Source organism: Leptonychotes weddellii, chromosome 12 (assembly GCF_054177405.1).
Source record: "Leptonychotes weddellii isolate Sample4059 chromosome 12, ASM5417740v2, whole genome shotgun sequence".
Taxonomy (NCBI): Eukaryota; Metazoa; Chordata; class Mammalia; order Carnivora; family Phocidae; genus Leptonychotes; species Leptonychotes weddellii.
This window is the reverse complement of record NC_138380.1, coordinates 30,128,113-30,156,094: the sequence shown is the minus strand read 5'-3', so window position 1 is coordinate 30,156,094 and position 27,982 is coordinate 30,128,113. Positions and strand designations below refer to the sequence as shown.

Genomic DNA, 27,982 nt, shown 5'->3' with positions numbered 1-27,982 from the left:
GCCTGGTGATGGGTATTGAGGAGGGCACATTCTGCATGGAGCACTGGGTGTTATGCACAAACAATGAATCATGGAACACTACATCTAAAACTAATGATGTAATGTATGGGGATTAACATAAGAATAAAAAAAATTTTAAAAAGGAAAAAAAAAATTAAAAATAGAAATAACATATAGTATCTATCTGGAGAAAATGAAAAAGTGTATTCAAAATGGTATACACACCCTATGTTCACTGCAGCATTATTTGCAATTGCCAATACATGGAAACAACCTAAATGAATAAAGAAAATGTGGTAGATATATGAAATATTATTTAGCCATTAAAAAGAATATAATCTTGCCATTTGTGACAACTCAAATAAACCGTGAGGGCAATATGCTAAGTGAAATATGTCAAACAAAGAAAGACAATTACTGGATGATCTCCCTTATAAATGGAATCTAAAAACAAAACAAAATGAGCTCACAGACACAGAGAACAGATTGGTAGATTGGTGGTTGCCAGAGGTGGGTGGTGAGGGGTGGGCAAAATTGGTGAAGGGGATCACAAAATACAAATTTCCAAATTAGTCATGAGAATGTAATGTACAGCATGGTGACTACAGTTAATAATACTATATTGCATATTTGAAAGTTGCTAAGAGAATAAATCTTAAAAGTTCTCATCACAAGAAAAAAATTTTGTAACTATGTATGGTGATAGATGTTACATAGACTTATTGTGGTGATCATTTCACAATACATACAAATATCAAATCATTACCTTTTACACCTGAAATGAATACAATGTTGTATGTCAATTATACCTTAATTTTTAAAAAGTGGGAAAGGGGCTTTAAAGATGGCATGATATTGACAATCAAAAATGCAGAAAAAATACGTTTTAACAAAAGCAGAGTGTTAGCACAGAAACAACTGTAGAAATGCTTGAGCTATAAATGGAGACTAGCAAAACAAACAAAAAAATACCACATCTCAGACAAATTACTTAGAAATAGATCTAATGACTAATGTAAGGAAAATGCTGCAGCCCAAACAACAGAATTTCAGCAATTCTGTATACTATTTAATTTCACTTTTATCCTTAGGAGAATTACTTGAACACTACAAAAAATGAAAGAAAATAATTTTATATAAAACATAATGTTGTGTTTGCAGAAAGACTTTTGCTTCAGGTAATGATTTTAACTGATAAGGAATCAGGAAGTTTTGTCTCCTTAAATGGTGATTTTGATTTTCCCCCATCTTTTCAAAATTTCTCAGTAAAAAGTGGAAAATCTCTGATCCACACCATCTGTTTGTCTCATCCAGTGGTGCATTCCAATCTCTGCAGCAGAAGGCGCATGACAACCTGCCAATAAAATTCCTGAGATTGTCAAGACACAGAGTACTTGTGAAAAAGATTAAGATAAGATTTTCATGGTTAAATTCCTCCTACACACTCTCTCAGACCACCACTGGCTTCAGTGACAGATTTCAGGTAAACCTGGAAAATGCCACACAGAGAGAGCTTTCAATGATTTATTCCATAAACAGGCAATTTGCTGGGTTGGAATCCCTGACTCATTCAGCTGTGGGGTAGAAGTCTGGGCTTCTATTTTCATTCATTTAAATGGCAATTAGCTGGTGGCAGGTCACATCCAGCTCACTACATTCCATAAAGAGTAGAAATCCAGGTCTGCCAGAGAACATTGTTCATGTTGAATCCATAGTGGTCATTCTTTGTGTTGAACTCAAACAGGGTCACAAGAAAAATATCTATGATCCTTTGAGTTCCACAAATGTCATCAGTGTTGAAAAGCTGCTTTCTAAAACAAGGGACCTTATGTAGTAACACTTTCTGAGCCATTACTAAAGTGCAAGAGGCTACACTAAGAACTTTAAATACATCATCACAACTAATGCTACAACTACCCTATGAATTACTACAACCTACTATCTGACCTACTTCTCAAATGGAGAGATTAAGGCTGAGAGGTTAAGTAATTTGCCCCGAGTAGAATGAGTCTGAAGCCTACTGAACCTGGAGCCAGGACATAAACTCAGACAGATTGTCTGGAAAGTCCATATGCTCAACCACTGGGCTTTGCAACATTTATACCAAGAACCTGCTGCTCCTTATGAAGACACTACTCTTGACATAATTGGGTATGAGGGGATTTTCCAGGGGTTGGTGAGAATGGATTTGTACTGATCCATCCATCCATACTCAACCAGTCTCAAGGAACAATTTTGCAAGATGGCTGGCTAAATTTGGGTGGAGTTGTTTGTTTCAACCCAGAGTAAATTTGTTGGCTCACTTGGGGATGAATCTGAAACTTGGGCTCATTAATATGATGCTTTAATGAAATAAGCTAGTAAGCCATAGACATTTTGTTACAAATAATTTCTTTGATTGCTTGAAGCCACATTCTGCAAAGGAAATGAATAGTTAATTAAAAGCAGGAATGTTCTTTTCTGTATGGTATACAAGATGAAACCTCTTAGTTATAGTTTCCAATTTTTTTTTCCTGGAGCCATCAAATTTCCAATGTTGCTAAATATACTGAGTTCCCCAAATTCACATTATATTGCCTCCAAGTGCCTGATAAACAGTTCCATAGTTTGTTCTGAGACTGAAGATCGGGAAGAATTCTCCAAGTTGCCACAAACGTTGAGCTCTTCTAAGTAATATGATTTCCTAGAGAAACCTCCCAGACAGTTCTCTCAAATCAATGAATTGATTCCCCAAATCAAAGCATTTGATTAATGATAATAATATACTGCTTCTTTAAAAAGTGCTGATGGTTTCTCATAGATAAGAAAAAACCAAAACGATCACTGGATTAGTGGTTGTCACATAACCATCTGCTATTTTTTTTCTTTCTAAAGCATGGAGCAATGGCTCCCCAATGTAACTATTTCTTTCAAAAAACTTTTGCCAGTCATTTTCAAGGTTTATCTTACATTTGGGAAGATGCAAGCAAAAGAATTTACGTTGAAGAGCATGGAACGCTTCTCATCTTTTCCAAAGATGTGAGTAATAATGTACCTGTGGGAATAGACTACTCAGAAGGAAATGGCAGCCACCCAAAGCCTGCGTGTTTCACACTTCCTGAATGCATAGACTACCTCTTGGGAGTCTGATATCTGGAGAACCTTTGCATTTGACTTTGTGGAACTAGACTTCATTTACATGAAACAGAAACCAAATAAGTTAAAGCTACACTTGCTGTGAAAGATAGTTTTAGGAGCAAAGGAAACAGTAGAAAGAATATCATTTGTCAAATATAATAGAGATACCATCCAAATTATACAGCCATACCTACAGGATTAGCGATAGAAGTGACAGAAACTGCATCTATTTTTTGTTGTTGTTTCTACTGAGTATCATGTCAGTGAACCATACAACTAAAAAGAGGTTTTGCATTTTTTTCTGATCATAAAAGTACCACTTGTTCTGTGTACAAAAATGGAAAATATAGAAGTTTATAAAGAAGACAATTAAAGGGGTGCCTGGGTGGCTCAGTCGGTTAAGCGGCTGCCTTCGGCTCAGGTTATGATCCCAGGGTCCTGGGATTGAGCCCCGCATCAGGCTCCCTGCTCAGCAGGAAGCCTGCTTCTCCCTCTCCCTCTGCCTGCCTCTCTGCCTACTTGTTCTCTCTCTATCTCTCTGTCAAATAAATAAATAAAATCTTTAAAAAAAAAAAGACAATTAAAATCTTGCATAATTATACAATCATGAGAATTATAAGCACTCATAATTATGCAAATAATATTTCAGTGTATTCTCCTCCTTTTTCTATGTATTTTTTACATGATCTAATTGCAGTGTATATTTGCTTTGTAACCTTTGTGGTGAGATTTGTTGATGTCACTAGTCTATTATGGTATCATTTTGTTGGATTATACAGTAGTCTAGATGGATGTAACATCACTTATTTCAGTAGTTCCAGGACTTCTGGAATCCATCCAGAGGTAATCCAAAGGGAATTTGCATTGTATTTTTGCATTTTCATTGCATTTTGCATTGTATTATTGAATTTGCCTTTACATTGTATTCTGCACATGAAACACCATCATATGGTCAAACAGTTGTGCAATGAGGCAACCCAACCATAATCTATCCCCTATTACTGAACTCCTAAGTTGTGTACAATTGTTTCTATTATAATTATGCCATAATAATCATTCTTGTATGTATACAATAGCTTAATCTTAAAAGTTCTCATTTTTTCCAGAATTTTTATCCTATACCCACAAACCTAGTGCACGTATGTCATTCCTATTTACCATCTTTTCTGTTGTTGTCTTTTTCAATTTGGTCCCTTACAAGTTATATGTATTATATGTATTAGGATTTTTTAGCAACAATTAATAAAGGATCCAGCTCATAATGTCAACAACAGAAAGATTTATTATACTACAACATAAGAACTCCTGAGATATGAACATTACAGTTGACTCATATAACAGCTCAGTGATAACATCAAAGACCTAAGTTCTTTTCCATCTTCATAATGTTAGCTTTAAGTTGTCCTCTTGTGGTTACAACATGGATGCAGCAGCTCCCTGCATCACATCTTCACACAACATCTAAAGGTCAAGAGAAAGAAAATATTTTCCTTGTGTGCTTTGTGTGTCCCAGCTGATCTCTGAAGATCTCTGAACTCAGCCGTTATAGGAGGAAAGCACCTACAGGTGATACTAAATAATTGGGTGTGGTATGTTCCAATAAATTTTATTTACAGGGGCAACTGGGTGTTTCAGTCGGTTAAGTGGACAGCTCTGGATTTTGGCTCAGGTCATGATCTCAGGGTCCTGGGATGGAGCTCCCTGCGCTCAGTGTGGGGAGTGTGCTTGAGGATTCTTTCTTTCTCTCCCTCTGCCCCTCCCCACCCCCACTTACACACACACACAAACACACATACACACACACTCTCACTCTCCCTCCCTCTCTAAAATAAATAAATAAATCTTTAAAAAATTTTATTTACAGAACAGGTGACAAGACTGCAGGTTACCATCCCCTGACTTAGATTAATCAAGATTCATATTCTTGAAGTAGAAAAAAGGTCAGAAGCAATTGACATCCTGACATGTAATCAAAAGTGGGATTCCAATTATAAGGAAGAAGAAGAGCGGCAGAGCAGAGATAAGGAAGAAATCCAATATTGGGTGGGCAAACAATAAAGATAGACATGGTCATTTAAATAAAAAATCACTGCGGGGTATGTGCTATGGTGAGCGCTGTGAATTGCATAAGACTGATGAATCACAGACCTGTATCCCTAAAACAAATAATACATTATATGTTAATAAAAAAAAACAGAAGAATATTTCTAAGAATATTTTAAAATAAGATAAAAAAGATTTATTTCAAATTATTAGCCCTTCCTATTTTTTTTTTAAGATTTTATTTATTTATTTGACAGAGAGAGACACAGCGAGAGAGGGAACACAAGCAGGGGGAGTGGGAGAGGGAGAAGCAGGCTTCCCGCGGAGCAGGGAGCCCAATGCAGGGCTCGATCCCAGGACCCTGGGATCATGACCTGAGCCGAAGGCAGACGCTTAACGACTGAGCCACCCTGGCGCCCCTAGCCCTTCCTATTAAAGCAAAAATTCTCAGAAAAAAAAAATCACTACATCACATTTCTCCTCCAAAAGCCTGCATCACTTTGCTATTCAATGAAGTACCACAATAGACATTTCAAACATTTCAAACATTTGTGCACTTTGCTTAGATTATAACCAAATATCAATTTCTCTAGTCCTTGTTATGTTCTTCACTCTTCTATACATCTAAACGGTTATCTAGCACTCACTAACAACCCCATTTTTGTTATTATTAGCCTGAAAACCTTCACTTGATTAACTATCCAAGGTCTATCAGCTCATATTTGCCTGCTCTGTTTAGTCTAACAAATGCCTTCAGTTAGTGTTGTTCTACAGTTATTTTAATAATTAGTAAAGATATAATATTAAATCTTTATGAAGGTACAGGGAATTGTCTTACAAATGAAAGTTTGCGTTATACTCAAAGCAAGACTGCTTATGCTTTGGCTATAACGAAGCCTGCTTCTCCCCATGCAAATAACCAAGAACTTGCTCTTTTCTTCCAACTTGTTCCTACACCCCCATGGCAAGGCCAGATACAGGTCTTAAATCCTTTCTTAGTCATAGATGGCTTGGGAACAATCATGGTAAGGTTAAATTCCAAACAGCAGTATTTTGTTTAGTTCAAGGGCAGTGCTGGGTGCCAGGCATATTCAGTTTAGTCAAGTGAGAAGAATAACCTCAGTGGTTTTTAAAAACATATATATTATTGTGAAAAAATGCAGATGTGCAATTCAGAGTTAGATATTTAATTATCCAAAAGGCACATTTAGTAATAAGAAGCAACTCCTTTTACCAGCTCTCCTTGACATTAGTAGACTATCACTAAATATGGCTTATTTTCAAAGCCATCAAGAAAAATTATGAAAAACAATTCTTTATTGAGTAAAACTCTCCCACTGACCCCTAGAGAGGTTTCTCAATCACATCACATCAAATGTAGAAAACACTTGAACCGGGGTTTTTCCAACCCAATTTTAGTGTTGATTTTTAGGATATAGACTGCATGTATAAATTGTGTACCAGCTATCTAGACATGGCTAGAGGAATAACAGTGCACAGAAAAACACAAGTTATTCTCAATTTGCAAATGCTTTCTTCTATAAATAGGGGTATGTGAAGTGTCATACCCTTAACTCTGTTTCCTAAGTTGCTTGTGAAATTGCTGGCTTCCAGTTTTCTCCTACCCTGCAAAGCCTTTGCTGTTAGCATACTTTTACCTGAATCTGAGGCCAGCCAGAGAGCACTCACTATAAAATGAAAGACCAACAGTTAAGTGCAAGGCCTTCAAGAGGTAATTTCTGAAACCAGATCCTTCAAAGGAGCCAACACAGGGGGAAGTGATCAACTATGAACAAGCAACTCATGAAAGAAATATATATTGAAATGCATTTCAAACATACTCAGCTACATTAATAGGAGGCTCTATTTTCTTCCAAGTCCTGTCTTGGTACTACATATAATCATGAGCTCTATTTGTTATTTTTTTCTTATTGAGGAGAAAACTGAAATAGCACCTAGGAAAGCTAAATTTACTAAAAATGAAAAGCTGATATGTCATTGTTTCTCTTTCAAGGGAGCTGTTTTATTTCAAGTGTATAGTTTCTCTTTATTTACATTTCAAATACCAAAAATAAAGTTTCTAAAACTAAAGATAAAAACACTATTACCAAATATTTATTCACCCATTGTCATCCATATTTTTTATGGCAAGTGCTCTTACAAAGAAAAGAGAAACAGTAAAACATAATAATAAATTTTGAAGTAATTATGACATTGTAAAGGCAAGAATTTTAAAATGCTTCTTAGAAAAAAATAAAATGCTTCCTCGAAGTGATTTCTCCTCCAACATATAGTCTAAGTGGGCTTCAGATGGCTGACAAATAGTCTACACCTGCACCCAATGAAGGCAGAACTAATTTTGGAATCAGACTACTTGGATTCTTACACTAGATTATTCAATTTTGTACAGGCTGTGTCATGCCTTTAAGCCTCTTCTGCAGAGAGATTCATCATGCACACGTGTAGGTCAATAAAAACAAGCTCCGAAAATAAGTCAGCATTTAATGTTTATCTAAGGACTCCAATGAGCCCCTTGTTTATCTCATGATACCTGACTACATATTTTGGTAGAGCCTAGGCTACAATGCACATGTTTAGTGTAAGTAATCCTATTTGAATTAGTGAACACTTGTTATTCAACACCATGGATCTGAATGAACCATAAATACTAATGGTGGGAGCATGCAGACATGCATGCACACTGGACCAGGAAAAGTAGCCTTTGGAAATGAAGCACTTTGCAGGCAGGTGGAGGTGAGTAGGTGAGTAAAGGACAATGCTTCAGAACGCACACACCCAGGTGCAAACCTCACACTCAACATGACTTTGCCATGGTTTGGTTCTATTCAGAGAATCGTGTGAATATCAATTAGTTTGCAAAAATAAAGTATTTAAACTAAAATTTCTTTAAAAAATAGGAAAACTATTTTCTCACATAAAAAGAAATCAGTTAAGTAGCTAGTTCAAGAATTAGTCAGTTCACAGACTCAGTGATGTTATGAAGAATCTCTTCTCTGTATTTCCGTTCTTCTCCCCTCAGTGTGTTGCCAATGTTTTCCCTCATAATTCCAAAATGACTGCTGCAATTCCACAGACTCTTACTGTTGTTGCCTATTTAGTAGACTTTATTGAATGAATGCTTCTCCATTTGCTATATCTTCTTAGGACAATTTTCAGATACTTTATTTTAAAGTTTATATTTAAATTCCGGTTAGCTTAACATACAGTGTAATAATGTTCCAAGTGTACAATATAGTGACTCAACACTTCCATACAACACCCAGTGTTTATCACAACAAGTGATATTCTCCAGGTCTTTCCATGTCATTGCAAATGGCAAGATTTCATTCTATTTACGGCCGAGTAATATTCCATTATATATGGAATATATATACATATATATTTTTTTTTTCTCAGATCTAGAATTAGGGTTAGGTCCAGAGTGAGGGTATATGCATGGTATCCTACAGTTCACAGACCTCTCCAGAGAATAAAATCTCAGACTTTTGTTGAGGTGAGAATAGATATGTCATCCATCTACCAAGCTGAGACAAGGAGGGGATTTGGGGCTCTAAATACTCTCTAAATAGATATTCAGTTTTTCCTTCTGTTTTTATTTCTATCTTCATCCTCATTTTCAGAAATATTACCAGTTCTTAGATGTTTGGGGTTTTTTTTTAAGTTTTTATTTTAATTCCAGCTAATAACATAGTGTTATATTAGTTTCAGGTGTACAATATAGTAATTTAACACTTCCATACAACACCCTGTGCTCATCACAACAAGTGCACTCCTTAATCCCCATCACCTATTTATCCCTTCCCCCTACCCACCCCCGCTCTAGTGACCATCAGTTTGTTCTCTATAGTTAAGAGTCTGTTTCTTGGTCTGTCTCTCTCTCTCTTTTTTCCCTTTGCTCATTTGTTTTGTTTCTTAAATCCCACATATGAGTGAAATCATATGGACAATTTTCAGAGACTTTAAATAATTATTTGTTTTTTAATTTTCACTGGGGAAAGAGTCCACCAAGCTGTTACTCTTGGTGTCTCACCTTCCAAGGTTTCTTGAGGCTAGGCTTCAAAATGGTGTTCCACTACTTCTGTTATATTCTGTTGCTGAAATTAGATCACAAGATTGATCAAACTTCAAGAAATGGGGAAAGAGACTCCACCTCTACACATGGAAATCACAAAGTCATGCTGCAAAGGGTTTGGATACAAAGAAGTTTTGATAGCTGAGACCACAGTCAGTTCACTACCAGGAGTAATACCTTTCTGAGAGTTCCTGAGTAGATTTCTCCCTGGCTCACTGGACAGGACGGATAGCATGCCCATGACTCAGCTGCAAGAATAACTGGGATAGCCAGAGTCTGACATTTTCAGGTTCCATACCGACAAGCACTTTCAAGTGTTGAGGAGTGGGGAGAAAATGGCTGTTTGGTAGGCAACCCACAGTGTCTGTCAAATTGTACAATTTTTAACCCCAATTTAAGGAAATTGTTCTAGTTGTGGTTCTAGGGTCAAAGGGTATTCAAGCGTAAAAGTTTTTTTATTTTTTTAATGTTTGATTTATTTATTTATTTATTTATTTATTTGACAGTGAGAACGAGAGAGAGAGAGTACAAGCAGGGGGAGCTACAGAGGGAGAGGGAGAAGCAGGCTCCCCGCTAAGCAGGGAGCCCCAATGCAGGACTCCATTCCAACCTCGATCCCAGGCTTGATCCCAGGCTCTATCCCAGAACCCCGGGATTATGACCTGAGCCAAAAGCAGACATTTAACTGACTGAGCCACCCAGATGCCCCTATAAAAGGTTTTTTAAATTGCCTTCCAGAAAGCTCGTATATCATTTAAAACACCTACCAACAAGTCAATGGAAAATTTCCTCAATAATTCACTTACTTACAATGCAATAATGTTTTCTTTTTTTTTAATTTATTAACATATAATGTATTATTTGTTTCAGGGGTACAGGTCTGTGATTCATCAACCTTACACAATTCACAGCACTCACTATAGGACATACCCTCCCCAATGTCCATCACCCAGTTACCCCATCCCTCTCACCCCCCTCCACTCCAGCAACCCTCAGTTTGTTTCCTGAGATTAAGAGTCTCTTATGGTTTGTCTCCCTCTCTGGTTTTGTCTTGTTTCATTTTTCCCTCCCTTCCCCTATGATCCTCTGCCTTGTTTCTCAAATTCCTCATATCAGTGAGATCATATACTTGTCTTTCTCTGATTGACTTATTTCACTTAGCATAATACCCTCTAGTTCCATCCACATCATTGCAAATGGCAAGATTTCATTTTTTTTTATGGCTGCATAATATTCCAGCAACAATGTTTTCTAACACAGGCAGGTAACTTTTGTGAGGAATTTGCTAGAATCTTTTATCAGCTCTTCTAATTATTTGTATATCCTAGGCTAAATTTATGTAACATACCTATCCTTCAACTTATTTCAAGAAGCAAATGTCATGGAATAGTATATATTTTAAATGTTGTAAAATATAAGACAATATAAATACAAATTAGATATGAATATAATTTAATATATGTAATATTAACAACTGTAGTACCAAATTTTATTGTCTTGAAAACATCATCCACTGAAACCTTGCCCTTATGATCTTTAATAAGATTTTCATTTTGCTATAGTATCATAGTAGCATTAGCTACTTAACAATACAGATGTTGGTGGCTCCTGAGTGGCTCAGTCGTTAAGCGTCTGCCTTCAACTCAGGTCATGATCCCAGGGTCCTGGGATCGAGCCCCGCATCGGGCTCCCTGCTCCGCGGGAGGCCTGCTTCTCCCTCTGCTGCTCCCCCTGCTTGTGTTCCCACTCTCCCTGCCTCTTTCTCTCTGTCAAATAAATAAATAAAATCTTTTTAAAAAAATACAGATGTTTCCTTCTTGTAGTTTTTATTGGCTGAAAATGAATGCAAGTGTTAGTTCAAACAAAGGTAAGAGTGAAATTTAAATGGGGAAGTAGTAGAATATCCACTAGAAGACAAAAGTTCTGATCAGCACAGTTGGAAAATTTCTAGCCTCCAATTGTCAAGACAGGAGCAGAGATGTAGCACTTAACAAATTAAAAAAAAAAAACACACACACACGACCAGTTGATACCTCTCTCTCTCTCCTTGGGAGCAGCAGCAAGCCAGGTAGATCACAGAAACAAATGAAAATTCTTCATCCTATTTACACTAAATCACATTTCACCATTTCTGACAGGTGGAAAGTTTGGAGAAGAATATTAACGACCATTGGGAGATGACACTGGTCATTTAGAAAAACAGTAATAAGCAAGTGGTACTCTATACAGAGACTTCCTAGATTTGTAAAATGTTTAGAAGCCAGAGCCTGGGGCTTTATATTTTAAAGGTTAATAAAGCTTAACTCTGTAGAACCCCCAGATACAGGAAAATAGTCCATGGGTACCATACTACAGTCTTTTTAAAGATCTCTATTACTTTTTTTTTCCTATAAATTCTGGAGTTATATAACTTAGGTATTATCTGACTTGAAAATATATGATCTGTTTTCATCCATTATAAGCCAAATGAATTAGTATCTTACAAGGGATTGTGAAAGATGTTTGGTGTCAAGAGGCAATGGGTGACATCTCTGAGGGGGCCTCCAAAAAACCTTCACAGTTGGCAACAGCTATCATGCTAGCCAAAGGCCTAGAAGGCAGCCCCTGGACAGAGGCACTAGCACCCCTTACTCATCCTGGCTGGAAGGCCCATTCACCATATTGGTGGGCTAAAGAGAGGAGGGGCAACAACACCTGCAGAGAAAACTAATTCTGTGCTTCTGGAAGTTAGTCAGTCCTATTTTATCCTAATCTTTTCTTTCTTCTCCCAAATTTCATGACTATCAACCTAAACGCTGAAGTACAGGACCAAGATGATTATGACTAGAACAAAAAGATAAGAGATCATGTAGAGCTGTATATTTTGTTCAAATAACTTTCACATAACTGTGATTGCCAAATTCCTTTAAAAATGAGTCACAATATTTCTTAATAAAACTAATGATCAAAGGGATTCCGTAGCTATTTTAGGAGCCTCATGTTTTCTATGCTAAATTATTTAATCTATCAAACTTGAGTTCTCTTATCAGAGACTAGACATTAAACAGTCCAAATCTTCCTCCAACAGGGGTTTTTCTGGTATGTGAGACTCTTGCAGTCATCTGTAAAGAATAACAAGGACCCCTCAAAGACTGCCTCAGGATTATCCCCACATATGTCAGAGGAGGAAATCCCAGAAATGATGTGAATACCATATGGTATGAAATATATAAAAAATGCTAAGGGCACAGGGTATGTTTACTTTGTTGTTTGAATACAGACAACACATACTACATAATGTTAAATGAACAATACAAAATTTCATCAGAGAAAATGAGTTATTTTAAAGAATGTAAAGACAACTTGGTTCAGAGGGAATTACATTGAAGGAAAATATTTCAGAATAAATGTTGATGAGCTTAAATGTAAATCCATGGTTAAATACAGTAGTGAAAAATCATATGGAATTCTACATTTTATTATTGTAGTATAATTTCTGTAAAATTAAAACTGTCTAGATAATGCCAGAAACAATGCTACATTTGGTATCTGGTAGTGTAAAGACAGAGCCATATTTAAAGAAATGTTCAATGAGCATTAAAATGTTGGAGGTAATAAGTTTGAGTGAAGATTAAGAAAATGTATAATTTGACAGAATGGCAACTTCACAGGAAATAGAAAAAGAGCATAAGTGCCACTAAAATGAGGAATCACTTAAGGTGTCCCTTAGAGGGATGTTAAGGAGGAATGGTGATTGGAAAGTATGAAAAGGAAAATAGAAGAATAAACACAAGAAAAGTTTCCTGACATTCAAACTTTATCAGTCTCTAGGGAGTAAATGGAAAATCCATCAGATCATTTTAAACTGTACTATTCAAAGTATTAATGAAACTTTGTATTTCCATTTCTCAACTTTGCACTCTGGGAAAATATGTGTGTTGCCCTCAACAGCAGAATTCTTCAGTTTTGATTTATTTTCTTTTTAACTCCTCCTTCATCAGCTGTCAATGATAGCTGGAATTAAAGACAAGAGATAGCCAAAGTGGAAATGAGAAGTTCCCAACTCTAACTCCCAGTGTAAGTGAATATATTGATCCACCTAATTTTCTCATAAAAGGATGTTGGTGGTTAATAAATGATTTGTAAATAATTCTCAAAATACTACTGAAGCTACAGTTTCTGTGGCAGAAAGTCAAAATCTATATATGTAATTATTTCAGTTGTCTAAACTGTATGGATTAGTTTTAAATCTTCATAATTAATAGACAAAATCTGATCTCCAACTCAGATCATAGGGACTCTTAGTTTTTTAAAGTGAAGTGACATTTCCTTGATATTAAAAAGTTCACCTTGGGGTGCCTGGGTGGCTCAGTCGGTTAAGTGACCAACTCTTGGTTTTGGCTCAGGTCATGATCTCAGGGTTGTGAGATCCAGCCCCAAGTCAGGCTCCACACTCAGTGCAATCTCCTTGAGATCCTCTCTCTCCCTCTTCCCGTTCCCCTCCCCCCACTCGCATGCTCACTCTGGCTCTATCTCAAATAAATTAATAAAATATATCTTTAAAAAAAAGTTCACTTTAAATGTGCTTGAGAGTTAAATGAAGTAAACCAGATGTTCTATATTAATATTTTTAGGTATCATTTTATTTTAGCACAAATAATATGTCAGATTACCATTTAATATTAAGTAATATTAGGGGAGCCTGGGTGGCACATTGGTTAAGTGTCCAACTCTCGGTTTCCACTCAGGTCGTGATCTCAGGGTCCTGAGATGGAACCCTGCGATGGGCACCACACTCAGCACAGAGTCTGCTTAAGATTCTCTTCTCCTTCGGCCCATTCCCCCCCAACCCTGCTCTCTCTGTCTCAAATAAATAAATTTTAAAAATCTTTAAATAATAAGTAATATTACTAATTTGTAATGACTTGATACCTAAATAGCTCTGTTTGTTGTATGGTAACAGTGTAATATTTCACAATTTTTACTGAGCAACACCACAGAAGACTGTGGCAAATGTTTTCTTACCCCTGTCAAGATGATATGTGGATATTATGGAGGTCAGATGTCTTCAGTGTGTACTATTTTTCATTCAAATTTATTCTCCCTTTTGCAGACTGAACTAGTAGTCCAGATATTTTTCATTAATATTTGCAAGGTTTTTTTGCAGATTTGGGGAATATACCAACTAAGCTTTCCATAGCATAACTCCATAAGTTGCTATTTATCCAGTGTGGCTCAGGTTTCACTTGTATATGTGCATGACCAGTTACTTTGATCACTAACATAATCTGAGTGACTAGAAAAGAAAATAAAGCCAGAATAATCTTTCATACTTTCTTCTCTCTTTTTTGTGAACATCTCCTATTTTCTCAAAATAATTATTCTGTATAAATTTTCTCAACTATTTTTATGGATCTCCCATAAAACCACACCAAGCCTTTCCCTTTACTACTGCTGTTCACAACAAACTTGGAGTCCTCTTTCTACTGCTGTTCTCAAGGTGAGTTTCATTCTTTCTAGTTGTGATGCTGAACTGCGTTCCCACCTTCCCTGCCTTACATAGTGGGAGTGGAGGAAGCCTAGAGGTGAGTACGCAAACACATACACACACACACACACAGTACAGTTCCTTAGGCAGAGAGACCCTGAGCTATTTGTCCTGTGGATGAGGAAGGAAGGAAGATGCAGAGGAAGGAACATGCTAAGTTCTAGGACCCTAGTCTGCTTCTGCTTAAGACGGAGAACTGAGGTTTCTGAGGCCAGCCCTTACCCTACTCCTTTTACCACAAAGGATGCCTGAGTGACCTCCACAAGCACCTGTGTCTGTCTGCTAAGATGCCCAGAGAAGGGATTCTATTTGCTCATGGAAAGCCAGGATAAGAGGCCTGAAGCAAAATAAGTCTCACCTCACTGTGGGATCAGAGTGTATAATGTGGAAATATAGCATAGAGTTTGCTTCTCTAGAAGGTACATTAGGGTACATTCATCTACAAGAAAGAATAAACTGGTTAACAGGAGTTTAAATAAATGGGAAATTATTTTATTATAAATTTATAGGTAAATGGCTGGTGACATGCGTTTATTGGCTAATGATGTAATGGCTATTGTCTGATTCATTCACCCTTCCCTCATGGTCCCTAGATAACTGCCAAAACTGTAGGAAACATGTCCCCATTTGAGCAGAAAGAACAAGGGGATGAAGGGAGATCTGAGCAGATGTCTACTTATCTCTCATTAGCCACACAACACAGCCACCCTCAGTTCTAAGGGAGGCTGAAAGAGCAAGAATTTCACTTTTTCAGTCTCTATAACTGGGGTCAGAAAGGGAGAAAAAGTTGAAATTAAATGCTGAGCAAGTCAACTAACAGTGTCTGCCACAAAAGGGATCCTGGGCTTGAAATTATCCATTTATTTTTATTTTTCTTGGAAATACCCAGGAAGCACACCACACCTGTTGAGTAACACCCAAATGCTAATGTCACTGTCCACTTATAAGTTAGGGAGTTCTTCCTTCTTTTATAGAATTTGAGCATGTTGTGTGTTCGGGGGCCTGCAGGTTTTTTGGTTTTTTTTTTTTTTTTAGATGCCCTAGCCACCCTGCTTGCTATGATCCAACTATTATCAAGGTTTTATACTCTATACTCTGGTTATATACTCAATACTCACATTCAAATGCTAAATTGCAGATAAGGAAACTGAATGAAAAAATCCGTTCCCTCTTAAGTCATCATGTTCATTCATTCATATTTTGTTCAATATACACGGTATGACTATCCTAATCACATCCCAGGCTCAATTATTCTTTTCCTTTTGCAATTTCAGATGGCGCCTGGAAGCCTGAATGTCTAGTTAAAAACTCTATTTGTCCTTGGCCTTTCCTCTTGCCTCAATTCTTACTCTAATTCCGGCTCTACCCACCCAGTCTTTGATTTTTCTCACAGAACCCTTTGCTTTTCTAGTTATTCATCTCTCTCCTCAAGAAAGACCTTCCTCCCTTGGATGCTATGTAATCTTTCTCAAGACCACACAATGTGCCTTTTTTGTGTGATGATGGTGGACAGATGTGATTTTCCAATGAGTTCTATTTTGCTTGCTTATTTATGCATTCTTGAGACTTCAGTCATTAGTCTGGAACAAAATAAATCAGGATATTCATTTCTCCTAATTTATACTGAGGTGGATTTTCATTAATTTGAGATGATTTTTTAATTATACAAAGTTCTTAAACCCCCTCATTGAAAATTATAAAAGATACTAGGCAAGGTTCAAAGGCACAAGTTTATCTTTCAAAAGGGATTTTTAAAATCAAGGCTTTTGTTACTTAACAGTAGCTTATTTTTCACAGAACAGTTTTCACAATATTTATGCAAAATGAACACAAGAAAGTGATCCACAAGCCATGCATCAAAAGATTTCCAATTATATCTCTTCTTTGAAATGACTATTTTATGTTAACAGAGAATATTTGATCAAGAAGAGAGTTTATTAGTTACCTAGCATTAAATCTTGTTTTGGATAAGGATATGGAAAAAATAGAAGCTGACCAATGAGGTCAAGTGTTCATGGTTAGAGTGGCAAAGCCAGGATTGCAAACCAGATTCCTGATGCTCAATTCTGGGCTCTTTCACAATCACCTACCTCTCAAGAGCTCGGCCTACGATAAGCAATTACAAATAATCGTCCCTGGGTCTGGAGGATCATGTGGTAAAAGGCCCAGACAGCAGAAGTAGCTGTTTGGCAGGACCATATCAGGGCCATGTCAGGAACTAAGTATTGGGTGGTGGGCAAGGAATGAAAAGAAGGAACGGAGATCAGACCATGAATATGGACCTCCTACACTTGGGATGGTGGGACGCTGGCACCTACGTTCTCCACATTCACTGAGCCAGACTGGGACAAGGGTGGCAGGAAAAAAGCTGCAGATCCAAAAGAGAGATAGAAGGAATCATTTCCAAAGACAGATTTCTCTCAGAATCAGAAAATTAGACAAGTATCACCTGGGAGAGGCTAGTTGTAGTTTCCCTCCCTCATTAACTGGTTTAAAACATGCTGATCAACTGATTTTCAGGCAATTTTACTTAAAAAGTGTGGTGAGGTAGAGTAGGGAACAGGAGAAAATCAACCCTCACAGCAGTTTTGGAGGACATTTTTCAGAGGACTTGTACCAACATGGCTAGCAGTTCTTGTAAAAGCACACTTGCTCTAAAAGAAAATCCTTTTTTGACTCAGTCTGCTCCTTAGTGTTTCTACATTCCTATTCATTCATCCATTCAGCCATCCAATTTAGAAACTACTTACTATATGCCAAGCAACTTAATCATTGTCAATATTTACAATAAACAGAGCTTCTTTTAGGCAGTGAAGGCTTGGAAAACATGAAATCCTCCTTTTAAGGTGTTTGTAAATATTCATTCTGCCAATTTGAAATAAGTTACTGTGTTTGTGTTCCAAGCAAACAATTCCAGTGTCCCATATTAAAAAAGCAATTAGCCTTATCTTCTGGAATGTTAAAACAACAAACAAAACATTCCTAAAAGAGTTGGCCATGAAAGAATGGGGTGCATTCTGGTATACCAGTTCAGAGGGTATGTTCTTACTTAAACCATGTTATCATGTTATATAACACCTACTCCCAATTAAGAAGAGCACTTAAATAAATTGCACAGTTAAAATGGTGGCATTAACTAATACATTTTTTTAAACTTCAGAGCAATTTCCTCGCCACCTTGGATTAAGGTATTTGATGTACATTAATTATGTATAAGGACTTAGTTTTCTTCCTATCTCCCCAACTCCAATCCCACTCCCGGTCTTCAGTAAAAGAGAGTGAAGAGAAAGAGGCTTTGTTAGCATGAGGCACACACACAAAAGAACACATGACCATATTAAATATGTGTCTCCATGTGTAACAGCCATCCTACTAATAACACCAATGACTGAATTACTCCACTCTGCTCTCCTTCTAGGGTCCTGGTTCTATCTGGAGGAGTAGAATCATATTCTGCAGATCCCGCATATCCCTGGAAGGGACTTTGGGACCACATGACCTTCAGGGGGACACATGGACAAGAAACAGATCTTCCTCTTGTAAATATTACTGCTTTGTAGTGTAACTTGGAATTGTTATTTTATTTTACTGGTTAGTTTATATTCCATCCTACCAAATGATGGTGTGTTGCCGTGGGAAATAAAAGCCATGTCTTAACTGCATAGTTACATGTATAATTAACTTACACACAAATTACCCAAACAATTAAATTATATATGCGGTTCCAAATGCACTTAGTATATATTTTGGTTATCATTTTGCCTTCCAGTGTGTCTTCAGTAAAGATTGCTAATATTCCCTAAGCCACAAGCCATGTGAGGCCAGAGAAAAGTATATTTTACACAGTCACCAATGGATTCTATTGCCTAATGTGTTCCCCCTTCTCTCTCCAAACCACTTCTACAGCCAATACAAAAGGATTACCCGATTTATCATTCCCAGAGATTTAGGCAGAGTGCCACTAAAGAGACCATCATCCCAGGAAGCAAATATCCATTAAAAAACAAAAGACAAAAAACCTTCCTCCAAATCAGATGCTACTGACAAGCTCATAAAAAAGACATCAGCAAAGAAAAAAATTCAAAAGATAACGTATTTCATCCACAACTGGCACATTATAAGCACTCATGAAAAGAAAATAATCCCTGTGTTTAAATGAGAGGGCTAAACTGAACTGTCCACATTTAACTATGATACAAGCAGACAAGAAAAGTATCATCAGGGAAGACTGTTACCCAAATAGTTCTCCAAAAAGGGAGGAATCCAGAGAGGTCTTCTAAAAATTTCCAAAATAAGATCTCAAACAAAAATCAATTAAACCATTTTAAAATGTAACTATGAAATGAGGAGGAAGGATTGAAAAATCTAATAATAATATCCTATCATTAGGAAAGGCTAGACTGGTTGTCTAAATGTATTTCACTTCATATTAGAAGGAAAGATGCTAGGCATTCCCTATACTTTTTCATTATCATCCATTGCAGAGAAGCTAGCCACTTTGGGCATATTTGCCAGATTAGTCTAATCAATGATTACTAACATATGTTTTAATATCCAAAACCTAAGAACTGGTGCTATGCCAAAGAAAACAGGGCGGAGACAAAAGAAATGTAAGGAATTCAGCCTCACCTTTCCAAATTTTCACAAGAAACTATGAAAAAAAAAACCACTTGTATTAACAGAGAACATTTATTTTAACTTAAGAGTGTATAGATGAAACAATGGATGGTAGCTGAGCCCAGGATATGGAGAGAAACAACGTAAGTGCAGAAGGAAGTACAAAAGTTGCCTGTGAATCTGGTTCCTCCATTTTCTGTTGGATGCTATGTAGGCTCCCACTGAGGGACAGAGTGTGGAACCAAAGGCTAGACAAGAGTTAACCAACTTCTGAATCCTCTTCATTCTCCACCTACCACATCTATTCTCAAAATACAACCTCCACTCACCTACCCCCAAAAAAGTTCTCTTCAGTTTAAAGTAGCCCCTTAGGGATGTGTGTTACACCTGGCCCTGTGTGATGTTTTTCATGTGTTATCTTATTTGGTCCCTAAAACAACTCTGTGAGATACGCACTACTATTATCCCCATTTTTAAGATGAGAAAACTGAGTCTTGGAACGATTAATTCACTTGCTGAAGGTGAATCACAGAGCTGGGATCTGAGTTCAAAGAGGCTAACTCTAAAACCCACACTGTTAACCGGTGCGATATACCTGTGATCTAAGAAACTATCAAATCTGTCCAAATTGCCTTCTGAAAAAAAATGAGAAGATAAAATAAGAGCAGAGAACATATTCTCTCATCTTGTCACCCTTCCCCCCAAAACCCATGTGGAAAGACCTTTACTTAAAATTTTATTCAAAAATGACTATTGTGCTAGTGTCCATGCACTTTTCTTAAATTTATTATAATAACTGAGAGAATCTTTCACCTTTCAAAAAGGAACTGTTATCTAAGACTATGTTCTTGTCAAAATGTAACACCTTTCTACTTCAGTCAAGGAATTACATGTTATCATGTTGGCAAAATAATTCACCTACTCTTGTTCAAAAAAATAAATATATTTATACCTCCAAAAGTTTCCCTGTGTCCTTTTGTCATTTCTCCCTTCTGTTCCTCCCCTTCCAGGCAGCCACTGATCTGCTTCCTGTCAGGATACATAGGTTTTCATTTTATAGAATTTTATATGAATTAAATCATATAGTATGTACTCATTTTTGTCTGGCTTCTTTCACTCAGAATAATTATTTGAGATTCATCCATGTTGTAGTATTTTTATTGGTTGTGTAGCATTCCATTACATGGATATACCACAGTTTATTTATCCATTACTAGTTAATGAATATTTGGATTTTCTAGTTTTTTACTTTTATAAGTATAGCCACTATTAGCATAAATGTACAAGTTTTTGCATGAATACATGCTTTCATTTTATTTGGGTATACCAAGAAGTGGAAAGACTAGATCACATGGCAAGTTTGTTTAACTGTTTAAAAAACTGCCAAATTGTTTTCCAAACTGATTTTACCATTGTATATTTCTAACAACAGTATATGAGAGTTAGGTAGAAGAATAACTATGTTTTTCTCAAGTCATGATTGCCAAGATAAAATAGATACAAGTTCTAGAAAATATACTGGAACACAAGATGGAGGTCTCCAATTTCTTTCTTGGTGATGAGTTCTACTAAAACTTACATGCTTAAGAAACTTACACTAGTATTCCATTTCAGACTTATCTTCAGAGCCCCATATTCAAATATCTAATTTACAATCCATTCAGTCACCCATAATAAAAATCTCAGAATCATTCTTGAATCCATATTCTTTAATATACCCATATATAAATGCCAAGTCCTGCTGTTTTAACATCTTAAAAATATGACCAGTCTACCCCAATTCTCTATCCTTAGCTTAACATCTCATTATCCCTTGTAAGAGCCTTTGAAATGGTCCTGGCTCCAGAATTGGATTTCAAATCCATTCTTTACACATACAGGTGGGAAAAGATTTAAAATAAAGATATGACCATGTTGGTCCACCTAACTCACAAGATAAGGTTAAAGCTACCATTGCACATATGGCCCTCCATCTTTCCAGGTTTGTTATTCACCACTTCTGCCATCCCTTATTCCACTGAACTGCTTGTAAATCCCTTGCATACCATGCTTTCCTGCCTCCATGCTGTAACATGTATGGTCTAATCTCTCTGGAATGGTCTCCTGCCAACTATTCACCTAATTAACTTGGTGTCATTATTATATCCAACAGGAAGTCTTCTGCAAATCCTCAAATAAGGTGGAGTTCTCCTCTTGGTAGTTCCATATATCCATGAGTATACTTCTGTGACAGAACCATTGGATTACTTCTAGTTACCTATTTATGACTTTATCCCTCTAGAATATGAGCTCTTTGGCACAGAGTGTTTCTAACTCATCTTTGCATCCATGGTGCATAGAGCCGTGCTTGGTGCTTAGCAAACACTCAATAAATCTACACTGAATGAACAAAAATCTCAAAGTCTGAGAGATTTGGGAAAAGAGAATCTGCTATAAGGTTCTGGGATGCTAGAATATATTGGATCATAAATGTAATACCAGTAGAGCAGGGACCTGCAAATCTGCTATTAGATGCATTTTGACATAATATGTGGGTATTCTAGATTTAAAGTCTGACTAGATTATAAAAATTCCCTGTCTCCACTGGATGGGTGTGTTTTTTAGTTATTACCCCTTTGTGTAAATGATATAATCTCACTAAATAGATTTGACTTTCAAGAGAAATCAACACATTGTCACAATAAAGTCATCACATAGCAAACTTCTGTAGGATTCTCCTACAGTCTTGTTGGCAGCATCTGTTTCCTCAGGGACTAGAAAGTTGAGGCTAGATAATAATTTCTTAAGTCCTTGTGAATTTCATTAGAAAAGTAGGTGATAAATACATCAAGAGCTCCTGAAATGAACCTCTTAGAATACTGCACTAAGACAAAAAACAAAACAAAACAAAACAAAAACCTTTAGAAGAAATTAAATAATTAATTGTTTTTGGAGACCCTTGACCAAAACAGGGAAATGCCTCTTCAGAATGGCTCTCATCTTCTGAGGATACATCTGCATATGAAGCAGGGCAAGGATGTGTGACTCAGAAATTCCACTCACTGGAAGTCAAAGGCATTTTTTTTCTATCTGGGCTTAAAGCCAATGTCACCATAGCCTTTACAGACCCAGTGTAGCTGTGAGTCATTTGACCTTAGAAATATAATCATAAAGATAAATTTAAAATAGCATTCCAGAAGCAAATTAATAAGGCTGAGGCACAGAACTAGAAAAGGCATCACTATATATATGAAATTGCTATAAAAGAGTTTGAAATTTTCACTTATATTTATCCCTTAATGACACACACACACAGAAAACTAAGTTATATGGTCCCTCAATCTAGTTTACTGAAAAAGGAGATCATGCGATTTAGGTTAAATTCAATTAAATTAAAGAAAAGTTATTGTACTTACTAAGTATAAGGTAATTAGCTAGGACACAATAGTGAACAAGATAGAGTCTGTCCCATGGTGTACAATAGTATGTGAAGAATTAATTTAGAACTAAGGATGAAATGGAAAGCAATGTTAAATTAATGTATTCCTTAGATTATATTTTACCTGATATTAGTATTGCTATGATTTATTTTGTTAGTCATTGATATAAATTTTGATTCTCATATTTTTTATTTTTTGAAATCTTTTATTCTTTTTTTTTAAAGATTTTAGTTACTTATTTGACACAGAGAGAGAGAGAGAAAGCACAAGTAGGGGGAGGGAGAGAGGGAGAAGCAGACTCCCCGCTGAGCAAGGAGCCCAATGTGGGGCTTGATCCCAGGACCCTGGGATCATGACCTGAGCTGAAGGCAGGGGCTTAACCGACTGAGCCACCCAGGCGCCTCTTGAAATCTTTTATTCTTGGAACCTCCTTCTCTTGTTTTATTGATATGCTATCTCTTCAATGTCCCTGAAGATATTAATGATTTTTTTAAGTTTTCTGTTTTCTCCATTAGTTCAATTTCCTCAATTTTATTTTTCTCAATTATTTCGTGATTCCTGGTGTGTTAGAATCCCTTTTTTGCTTCTGTGTGATTTCAGGCATTTATCATAGGATTTTGCAATTGGTTATCATAAAGGAAGGGTGACCTATGCTACTAGGCAGAGAGCAGAATGCTAGCAGCAGCGCGTCTTCTGGGTTTGGGGCTTCTTGCTGCTCCTAGGACCTCTCTGTTTCCCTCTGTCTCTATCTCTCTATCCGTCTTTCTCTCATCAGAGCCAACACATATGCTCACTACCCTTCATTACAAGGAAAAACATTGCTAAAAAAACTTTCAGATTTCAACAGAAACACGGAAAAGGAAAAGAGATAACTGGCTCAGTAACGTCAAATACAGTTTTATAATTATGCACCTTAAGAATGATCAGGTTTAATCTAATCATGACAGCATTCCTGACATGAATTTCACAAAACTCTTGCTTTCTAGAGTAACTATTCTGGATACACACACACAACCACACACACACTCCACCTTGCTCTCTGCTAATTATTCTACATGTGTGTACATTTTTCACACAATGGTCCACAAAATTCCCAGTTTTGTGAACATATAATTTTATTTCATCTAACAAATTCATTATCTATCATGAGCTCCTATATCTGCATAATAAAAAAAAATCTCAGTTTATTCAAATTCCATTTTTCTTAGTCCAATCCTGTGATTTCTTTAAACCAAACCCAATTTTTTTTTCATTCACATTTAAGGTATATGTGTTCCTGTTTTATCCCTAATCCATATTCCTTAGTCAAGGGGATATGTGGAATTGCCACCCTACAGTGATGGTGGGAACAAAAAGCCTTTGGAGTCTTCCTTTTTCTCCATCGTATGCTGAGATCCCTTTTAATGATGTGACTTGATTCATGTGGAACTGAGGAGCATGTGTGAAGCATATTTTACGCTCAGAGAATAATTGTCAGTGGGTGGGTCACCTGGCACTTTATCATTGCTCATCCTTACCCATTGCTGGTATGATCCTGCTTACTGCTTTCCCAGTCCCAAGATCTTTTGGTCAACTTGTCCCTTCTCCCAAATGCAGATACACCATTTTACTATCCCTAGTAGAGTGTTCTACATATATGAGGCTGCTGCCTTTCAAGATTCCCGATGAGTAGTAAGGGCACAAGACCATTTATTCTCATATTCTTACTTAAAGTTAATTATATCATCTCCTCCCCATGCCACACTTCCCCACAAACCAGACTCCTAATGGGGAATAACAAAACATGTGGTCACTACAATACTAATTTACTTAATTTCTAAACTCTCCTCTTCCTTTGAAGTTTCTTTATCTAGTATGAAGAGCAGAAAGACACCTATTCTCCCTGCTAGTGGACCTACATCAAATCCTTTTGCTCTTAAGCTGAGATGGCTTTTGCCTTATAAAACCTTAGGATATAGAATGTAGAAGTGCTTTGTTCTCACCTGTGGGGTCTTCCTTCCCTGAGCAGCAGGTGCACTCCTCCCTCATTGCCCAATAGGAAAAAGGCAGCAGTTCAACAGGGAAAAGAAAAAAGTTCATATCAGTTATATTTGAACTATATTTATCAGTTATATTTGAACTCCACCACAAATTAATACTTCCTATGCCATCTTGCTATACATTTCTTGTCTCTGCAATAACACTGAGTAGGATTGTCTCAAATGTGCTATTAGCTTGAGTCTGATCTGCATGGTGTGCTGTAGTTTGTCTTCATGTAGGGACAGCAGAGCTAGTACTTCGAGTAGGCCAACTGGTTAGCTCAAGAGAGGCTGTGATTAGCCTGATTGATGAAACATTAAATTCTCTTTCCTGGAAGGATCTTTCCTTTGTTCAGATATCTTTTTTATTGTATTTATTTTTTTCCAGATTTCCTAAGGAATAACTGACAAACCTAAGTGTACAAATTTAAAGTGTACAATGTGATGATTTAACATACATATACATTGTGAAAGGATTACCAAAGTCAAGATAATCAATGCATCCATCACCTCACATAGTTAACTCTTTTTGTGTGTGTGGTGAGATCCTTAGTCCAATTCGTAGAGATACAGGTGCAGTCTAAGGCCTGTTACTGACAATTGGCAGGGACAAATTAAAACAATTATGCCTGTCACACTGTTTTTCATTGCCTTAATGCTCCACTTTGTACCACCAGACTACATTTCTCAAGGCTTGACAGAGAGACAGAGACCCAAAAGGGCACACCCTAGTGCTCTAACATCCAGGACTAACAAGCACAAAACTCAACAGGGCATTGTATTGTCAATCTATTTACAAAGGAATAGGAAGATTAAATTCTCTCTAATTAACATTAAAATTCAGACTGGCTTTCTTAGACTCCCTGCTGATGACCAGAGGAATTTTATATTCTCTGTGAAATGATCATTCAGCATTAACCTAGCTTTGGATTGTTTTAAAACCCTAATTTTACTAAAAGCCTGGTAAGTGTTGTCCTAATTTTATTTGATACAATAATTATTTGGTAAGGATAGCATTTCTTTATGCTTTGATGGAATATATTCATCCTCTAGGCAAGAACCAGTAATTGTAAAGAAGGAAGAATCAAAACTCTCTTTGTAAGAAAATCAGTTACAACAAAGTACTTCTTGAAAATTTGAAAAGAAAGTCCAATTCCACTTCTAAAATCATTAACTAGAAGGAAGATGAATACATTCCATAGTAACTAGAAAATGATTGAACTATTGTGCTATTCTGAAATATCATCTAATGATTTTTCAATGTAGTGCTCATAATTAACTCTTTTTATAATAGGGAAATAGCATAAGCTTTTCATACTTTGTGCATATTTAAAATAAAAATATTCATGAACAGAAGCAGCATGCCTTGACGGATTCAGAATTAGGAGTTATGAGCCCAAGGCTTATTCTTCAATGGAACTTTTTTTAAAAATCACTTAAGTGTACCACAATTTTTCTTTCATGAAATACATTTTTCAGCTTCATGAATCAATCAGAGAACTCTGGACTGATTCACTAAAGCTCCTAATAAAATTTTATAATCTGAAGGCCAAATAAGAGTGTTAATTCAAAATGAAGATATTTTCTTTTTTTCTCCCTGGAATTTTTGCAGTCCATAATCTACAGATAGAAATATAAAAAATTGAAACGTTGTTATATTCAATTATGTGAGAGGCATAAGAATTATCTAGGAGGAAAGGAAGGAAATGCCAGTGATTTTAATATTGAATTGCCATCATCATAAATAGTATGTTGGAAGGATATCAAATCACACTTGTCTTATCAGGATATTTTTATATACAGGGGGAAAAATTTCTACTACACAGTCAACTTCTGGCAGTGGCGTTTCTCACTCTGATACATCTTGGAAGATCACCAAAGCCAAAATAAACATCAAACTGTTCAAAAAGCACCTGGATTATTAAAAATAAAATGAAGTCCTCATGCCATATTTTGGAGCTAACTATGAATTCAGTGACTGGCCTAGAAAAAGTACTCAGAAAATATTTTTTAGAAACAATGAAAGTGTTCATTGGTCAGATTGGTATATTGATAAAATGATAACTCAGGGTTACAAAGACCAACATTATCTCGTTTCACAAGAAAGATATATTAAAAAAAATTACAATGTGATGTATTAAATGGAACAATAGAGTCACATCAAGTTTTATGGGAATATAATAAATGATAACTAACTCTGCCTACAGAGTTTGCACAAGCAGGCACAAAATAAGTAATATTTGAGCTGGTTCTTGAAGCATGAATAGGATTTAGGTAAATAGAGAAGTATAGGATAGGAACTCCCAGAAGGGCCAGCATGTACAAAGGCACAGTATTTTTTTTTAAATCTCTATTTAAAGCAAAGTGGGCAGGTTTGGGGGTATATGTGTGAAAGAGTGATACAAGATGTAGCTGGGAAGTCACGTTCAGGTCTTGTGAAAACATCTGTAAGCTACTGTAAGGATTTTAAATATTTTCCTTTAAATCTCAGGAAGCCATTGAAATTATTTAAGCAGAAATTATGTATAATTGAAATGGTGCTGGAAAAACTGGACAGCTACATATAAAAGAATGAAACTGGACCATTTTCTCAAACCATACACAATACTAAACTTGAAATGGACTAAAGACCTAAATGTGGGACCTGAAACCATAAAAATCCTAGAAGAGAGCACACGTGGTAATTTCTCTGACATCAGCCATAGCAACATTTTTTCTAGATAATGTCTCCTGAGGCAAGGGAAACAAAAGCAAAAATAAACTATTGGAATTACATCAAAATAAAAAGCTTCTGAACAGCAAAGGAAACAACAAAACAAAAAGACAACCTACTGAATTGGAGAAGATATTTGCAAATGACATATCTGATAAGGGGTTAATATCCAAAAATATATAAAGAACTTAATGTAACTCAACACTAAAAACCCAAATAATCCAATTAATAAATGGGCAGAAGACATGAACAGACATTTTTACAAAGAAGACATATAGATGGCCAACAGACACATGAAGAGATGCTCAACATCACTCATCATCAGGGAAATGCAAGTCAAAACCACAGTGAGATATAGCCTCACACCTGTGAGAATGGCTAAAGTCAAAGTGTTGGTGAAGATGTGGAGAAAAAGGAACTCTTGGGCGCTGTTGG

At 36.4% G+C, this 27,982-nt stretch overlaps 1 long non-coding RNA gene across 1 annotated transcript; it reads right to left on the bottom strand.

Moving 5' to 3' along the window:
• Positions 1-4,318: 4,318 nt before the first annotated feature.
• Positions 4,319-25,678, bottom strand: LOC145716497 (uncharacterized). The gene is made up of 2 exons (XR_014139180.1): positions 24,799-25,678; positions 4,319-4,578 (listed from the first exon to the last, which is right to left on the bottom strand). It is a non-coding gene; the product is annotated as an uncharacterized LOC145716497 (long non-coding RNA).
• Between the last annotated feature and the right edge of the window lie 2,304 nt (positions 25,679-27,982).